The 6917-nt window shown below is 47.3% G+C and overlaps 1 protein-coding gene across 1 annotated transcript in view; it reads left to right on the top strand.

The window, feature by feature from the left end:
• Positions 1–2123: 2123 nt before the first annotated feature.
• The window catches only part of PRPF8 (pre-mRNA processing factor 8), a 117661-nt gene continuing 112867 nt past the window's right edge, over positions 2124–6917 (top strand). Inside the window, exon 1 of the mRNA XM_033921365.1 lies at positions 2124–2142. The gene's annotated coding sequence lies outside the window, so the exon portion shown is untranslated. The remainder of the gene's footprint in view (positions 2143–6917) is intronic.

Genomic DNA, 6917 nt, shown 5'->3' with positions numbered 1-6917 from the left:
GGTTGAGATAGACACTAAAGAATGACAGAAGATGGTTTCCTGTGGTTATCCAAGGGGCCAAATTCTGTCCCCCTGTCATTCTCTACATTCTGTGGCAGGCTGCTTGATGGATGGCTGTTTGGGAGGTGACTATGCTAATATCTATCTATTTAGATAAGACTATTGTAGAATTATGATATTGGGTATGGGAAGCCTGGCATAACGGAGGGAACTACAGAAGAATCTTTTATGATTGTCTAGCTGACATTGACAAAACAAATGATGGTTGTGGGGCTGAAGAAATCATGTAGGTTATCTCCTCATCCTGGCTCCGATGTAGAGAAAATAGTTGAAAAGAGCACTGCCCCTACCCAGTTATCTGTCACTGTGTGTGAGAGGTCTAAAAAAGCATTGAGCATTGTAACTGTGTACTTATGTGATGTTGGATGATTCACTGTTGCATGGACAGCATATTACCACTAGAGGGAGCAACTGCCTTACCAATTACAGTATTTATTTTTCTGTACCGTTCTCCCAGGGGAGCTCACAGTTTACATGACTTTATTCAGGTACTCAAGCGTAATTCCCTGTCTGTCCCTGTAGGCTCACAATCTACCTGATGTACCTGGGTCAATGGGGGAGCAGGTGACTTGCTCACGGTCACAAGGAACAGCATCCACAACCACAGGGTATGGAGACTGCAGCTCCAACCATGCTGCTGCATTCTCAGACATAGAATGGTAAAAACATATGGCGAGTATAGTTTTGGCAAAATATAGCATGGCCAACATAGTATAACAAATCATAGTATGACAAGACGTGACAAAATGGTAAGGTGTGCATGATGAAACATAGCACGGAAGACATGGAGTGGCAAACATGGCATGAGAGATCAATGACAGCAGAAATGAGACACTTGCAATCTATCCAGTCAGCCCACCAAGGGGACTAGAGCTTCTGCCAGTACTCTGTGTAGGCCCAAGTCACCCATGTTGAAATGCTGGTTGTGGTTCCATGCCAACCATCTAGGCAGCCAGACATGGTGTATTGCTGACAGTATTCAACTCATTACATAGACTGCAAACATTTGTGCACATAACTCTTTGAGTTGTTGTCTCGCCCTCTGTTTTTTCCTTTCACCTCAACTTTCCATCTACCTTTTTGCTGATAAGAGATTTGTTAAGAGTTTATTTTAATTTTCTCCACTACTGACACTTGCACAAGATAAACTAATTGCAGTGTAGTTGGTTTGTTGTGAATACTCGGTGGCATAGAAGGGGGGGTGGGGTGGACTGCCCTGCCCTGGGTGCTGGCACCTCTCCTTCCCCCCCCCCCTCCGTAGCTCTTGAAACGTTTGGTGGTGCGAGCAACATTTTCTGCTTGCGCCAGCCTCAGCTCCCTTCTGATGTCACTTCCTGGCCATCAGGACCATAATGGGACATCAGAAGGGAGCCGAGGCTGGCATGAGCAGCAGCTGGAAGATGCTCTCGCTGGCAAACATTTAAATAGGTATAGGAGGGGGCGCTTAAGCGGGGCAGCAAGGATGGGCACCACTGCCCCAAGTGCCAACCTCCTTCACTATGCCAGTGTGCATGCTAGTTTTTTGTTTTGTTTTTTAAACATGTACTAGAGAATCTGAAGTCAAGCTGCTTGTGGGGCAAAGATACTTTGCATAAAGTCACCACTGCAGGCTACTGCTGCCCTGCATTTCAGTTGTGTATTTATGCAAGTCTGGAATTATGAACGAGCTGCAGAGTAGAGTGGCTGGTTTCGTAGGGTTACCAGATATCCGAGGAAATATCCTTTTTTTTTTTAAGATTCTCTCTGGTATCTGGGCAACTTTTTAAATTTTTATCCTGATTTTGGCTGTCAAGAAGAAATACGCGCAGGGCCGCTTTGCAGAAGTGTGTGCCGTGACTGTCGGCTTTGCTGCTCCTTTGCTCCAGAACAGAAACTGACGTCTGAGGGGGTATAGGACCAGCACAGCCAACAGAGTATGCCTCAGCAGTGCAGTCCCGTGTTGAAAGGAGTCTAGTCGAGCCAATTAAGGAACAAGATAATGAAGTTTGAGCTTTGGTGTCGGGGCGGCGCTTCTGTTGCTACAGCAGCAGCTTCAGTGAAGAGAGAACGAGGTCATACACGCCGAGATGAAAGAATCAGAAGGTAAGTGGAGTCATGGAGACTGTGGAGGTGGGTGCTGATCTCCTGGCTGTGCATGGACTTTCTGTCACAGCATTTTTCTGTGTGTGCGGCCTTGTTTGGTTCTGAGCTCTAGATGACCCCTCTCTCATTTGGTTTCTGTATTTTCAGTTTCTGTGCTGTTAACATCAGTCTGGGGCATAGCCATATGTCATTTTATTTTATCTGTCAAATATGGTAACCCTATAGGACTAGATGCATTAAAGCCTCTGATCGTCTACCAATCGTTGCAGATGGTAGACCACATTTTCAGTCTCACTCCTTTCTCCTCAGGCCACATATTCAATAACGCATGGTGGTAAACCTATTGTACGTGGACAAGTATTTATGTGTAGCAACTGGGTGCAAACCAGCTTCACTCAGAGGAAAGCACAGTTACTTACCGTAACAGGTGTTATCCAGGGACAGCAGGCAGATATTCTTGACTGATGGGTGACGGCACCGACGGAGCCCCGGTACGGACAATTTTAGAGTGATTGCACTCTAAGAACTTGGAAAGTTCCAGTAGGCCGCACCGCGCACGCGCCTTCCCGCCCGACAGAGGCGCGCGGTCCCCAGTTAGGATAAGCCAGCTAAGAAGCCAACCCGGGGAGGTGGGTGGGACGCAAGAATATCTGCCTGCTGTCCCTGGATAACACCTGTTACGGTAAGTAACTGTGCTTTATCCCAGGACAAGCAGGCAGCATATTCTTGACTGATGGATGACCTCCAAGCTAACAAAAAGAGGGATGGAGGGAAGGTTGGCCATTAGGAAAACAAATTTTTCAAAACAGATTGGCCGAAGTGTCCATCCTGTCTGGAGAATGCATCCAGACAATAATGAGATGTAAAAGTATGAACTGAGGATCAAGTAGCAGCCTTGCAGATTTCCTCAATAGGAGTGGAACGGAGGAAAGCTACAGATACTGCCATAGCTCTCACTCTATGGGCCGTGACAGAACCTTCCAGTGGCAGTCTGGACTGAGCATAACAGAATGAAATGCACGCTGCGAGCCAATTTGACAGTGTACGTTTAGAAACAGGACGTCCCAATTTATTCGGATCAAAGGACAGAAAGAGTTGGGGTGATGATCTGTGGGGCTTAGTACGGTCTAAATAGTAAGCTAAAGCCTGCTTACAGTCCAAAGAATGAAGAGCCTGTTCTCCAGAATGAGAGTGAGGTTTCGGAAAGAAAACAGGCAGAACAATGGATTGGTTGAGATGGAATTCAGAGACAACCTTAGGAAGAAACTTTGGATGTGTACGCAGAACCACCTTGTCATGATGGAAGACTGTGAAAGGTGGATCAGCAACTAGTGCATGGAGCTCACTGACCCTCCTGGCAGAGGTGAGCGCAATAAGAAAAAGTACCTTCCAAGTAAGAAACTTGAAAGTGGCGGTAGCCAAGGGTTCAAATGGAGGCTTCATTAGAGCAGACAGAACCAAATTGAGATCCCAGATCACAGGAGGGGGCTTAAGAGGTGGTTTCACATGAAAAAGACCCCGCATGAATCTGGACACTAAAGGATGAGCTGAGAGAAGTTTCCCCTGAACTGGCTCATGAAAAGCAGCAATAGCACTGAGGTGGACTCTGATAGACATAGACTTGAGACCAGAGTCAGATAAGGAAAGAAGATAATCCAACAAGGTCTCCACTGCAAGGGAAGTGGGATCATGATGATGAAGAATACACCAAGAAGAAAACCATGCCCACTTCTGATGGTAACATTGCAGAGTGGCCGGTTTCCTGGAAGCATCCAGAATAGACCGAACGGGCTGAGACAGAAGAGAATCATGTGAAGTCAGCCCGAGAGATACCAAGCTGTCAGGTGCAGAGACTGGAGGTTGGGATGCAGAAGGGTTTCCTGATGCTGCGTAAGCAGAGAAGGAAACAGTGGAAGAAGAAAAGGTTCCCTGGAACTGAGTTGAAGTAGAAGGGAGAACCAATGCTGCCTGGGCCACCGTGGAGCAATCAGAATCATGGTGGCTCGTTCCCTCTTGAGCTTGAACAAGGTTCGTAACATGAGTGGCAGAGGAGGGAAAGCATACAGGAACAGATTGGACCAATCCAGGAGAAATGCATCCGCTGCCAGACGGTGAGGAGAGTAGAGTCTGGACAGAAGTGGGGCAGCTGATGATTGTGAGGAGCTGCAAAGAGGTCCACCTGAGGAGTGCCCCATTGAGCGAAAATGGACTAGAGAGTCAAAGGATCGAGAGTCCATTCGTGGGGCTGGAGAATTCTGCTGAGTTTGTCCGCCAAGGAATTCTGTTCCCCCTGAATGTAGATAGCTTTCAGGAATAAGTGGCGAGCTGTGGCCCAAGACCAAATCTTCTGGGCTTCCTGTCACAAGAGGCGAGAGCCTGTCCCACCCTGTTTGTTGATGTAGTACATCGCAACTTGATTGTCTGTGCACAGTAGAAGAACCTGAGGAAAGAGAAGATGTTGGAAGGCCTTGAGGGCATAAAACATCGCTCTGAGTTCCAGGAAATTGATGTGGTGCTTCATTTCCTGGACTGTCCAAAGTCCTTGAGTTTGAAATTCGTTCAAATGAGCTCCCCAGGCATAAGGGGAGGCGTCGGTGGTGATGACAAGTTGATGAGGAGGTAGATGGAACAGAAGACCTCTGGAGAGATTTGAGGATATCAACCACCATTGAAGAGATTGACGAAGAGATGATGTCACAGATATGTGTCGTGACGTCGCTTGGGACCACTGGGTAGCTAGGGTCCATTGAGGAGTGCGCAGGTGAAGACGTGCAAGGGGGGTGACATGCACTGTCGAGGCCATGTGACCCAAGAGTATCATCATTTGCTTGGCAGAGATGGAACGTTGTGGAAGCACCTGCTGACAAAGATATTGAAGAGTTTGAAGACGGTTGGACGGCAAGAACGCTCTCATCAGGACTGTGTCCAACACCGTTCCAATAAATTGAAGTCTTTGCGTGGGGATAAGATGAGATTTGGGTAGATTGATCTCGAATCCCAGGAGTTGTAGAAAAAGGATGGTCTGGTTTGTGGTCAGGAGTACTGACTGAGATTAAATGGCCTTGATTAACCAGTCGTCCAGGTAAGGAAAGACCTGAAGGTGGTGAGAGCGTAGAAAGGCAGCCACCACAATCAGGCATTTGGTGAACACTCTTGGAGAGGAGGCAAGACCGAAGGGTAGCACCTTGTATTGGTAATGACAATGATTGATCATGAAGCGGAGATATTGTCTGGAGGCCAGATTGACCGGTATGTGAGAGTATGCTTCTTTGAGATCGAGGGAGCATAGCCAGTCGCCGTGATCGAGAAGAGGGTAAAGAGGGTAAAGAGTGGCCAGAGAAAGCATTTTGAATTTTTCCTTGACCAAGCATTTGTTGAGATCACGAAGATCTAGAATTGGTCTGAGATCTCCTGTTTTTTTGGGGACTAGAAAGTAACGGGAGTAGAATCCCTGCCCCTTTTGATCCAGAGGAACTTCCTCTATAGCGTTCAGAAGGAGGAGGGATTGAACCTCCTGAAGAAGGAGGGAAGACTGAGGAGTGTTCAAAGCAGACTCTTTTGGTAGACTTTGGGCCGGAAGGGTCTGAAAGTTGAGAGAGTAGCCGTGGCGGATGATGTTGAGGACCCATTGGTCCGAAGTGATAACTTCCCACCGGCTGAGAAAGAAAGTGAGACGGCCACCTATAGGTTGAGGTAGGTGGGTAGATGTTTGGATGCTGGCTATGCCCTGGAGAATTAAGTCAAAAGGGCTGCGTAGGTTTTTGCTGTGGAGGCGGCTTCACAGGTTGTTGCTGTGGTTGTCTAGGAGTCTGACGTTGTTGTTGACGTTGACGCCTAGTTTGCTGGGGAGCTGATGGCAATGGACGAGCCACATAACGGCGTTGGTAGGCCGACTGCTGTCTGAAAGGCCGTGCCGGTGGAGTCTTCTTTTTTGTTTTGAGGAGAGTATCCCAGCGTGTCTCATGGGTGGAGAGCTTTTGGGTGGTCAAGTCCATGGATTCCCCAAAAAGCTCATCCCCCAGGCATGGAACATTAGCCAACCGATCTTGATGGTTGACATCAAGCTCGGATACTCTAAGCCAGGCAAGGCGGCGCATGGCCACAGACATGGCCGTTGCTCTGGAGGTAAGTTCGAAGGTATCGTAAATGGATCTTACCATAAATTTACGGAGTTGGAAAAGAGAAGACGAGCATTGGTGGAAAGCCTGTCGTTTCCGCTCAGGAAGGTACTTTTCAAAGGAAGCCATGGTGGTAAGGAGATGCTTAAGATAAAAAGAAAAGTGAAAAGCATAATTACCAGATCTATTAGCTAGCATTGCATTCTGGTATAACCGCTTACCGAATTTGTCCATGGCTTTACCTTCTCTGCCAGGAGGGACAGAAGCATATACACTAGCTCCCGCAGACTTCTTAAGCGTAGATTCCACAAGCAGTGATTCATGTGGAAGCTGTGGCTTATCGAATCCAGGAATATGAATTACTTTATATAATGAATCCAATTTACGGGGAGCTCCTGGGATAGTCAAAGGAGTCTCTAAATTTTTATAAAAAGTTTCCCTCAAGATGTCATGAAGAGGGAGTTTCAAAAATTCCTTTGGAGGCTGGTCAAAGTCAAGGGCATCAAGAAAGGCCTTGGATTTTTTAGACTCAGCCTCCAAAGGAATAGAGAGAGATTCGCACATGTCCTTCAGGAAAGAAGTGAAAGACGTGGAATCATGTTTGGAGGATGGATCAGGAATAACAGGATCATCCTCATCCGAGGAACACTCACCCTC

The sequence above is a fragment of the Geotrypetes seraphini genome, chromosome 15 (genome assembly GCF_902459505.1).
Source record: "Geotrypetes seraphini chromosome 15, aGeoSer1.1, whole genome shotgun sequence".
NCBI lineage: Eukaryota > Metazoa > Chordata > Amphibia > Gymnophiona > Dermophiidae > Geotrypetes > Geotrypetes seraphini.
The sequence above is the reverse complement of the archived record's forward strand: the minus strand, read 5'-3'. Positions and strand labels throughout refer to the sequence as shown.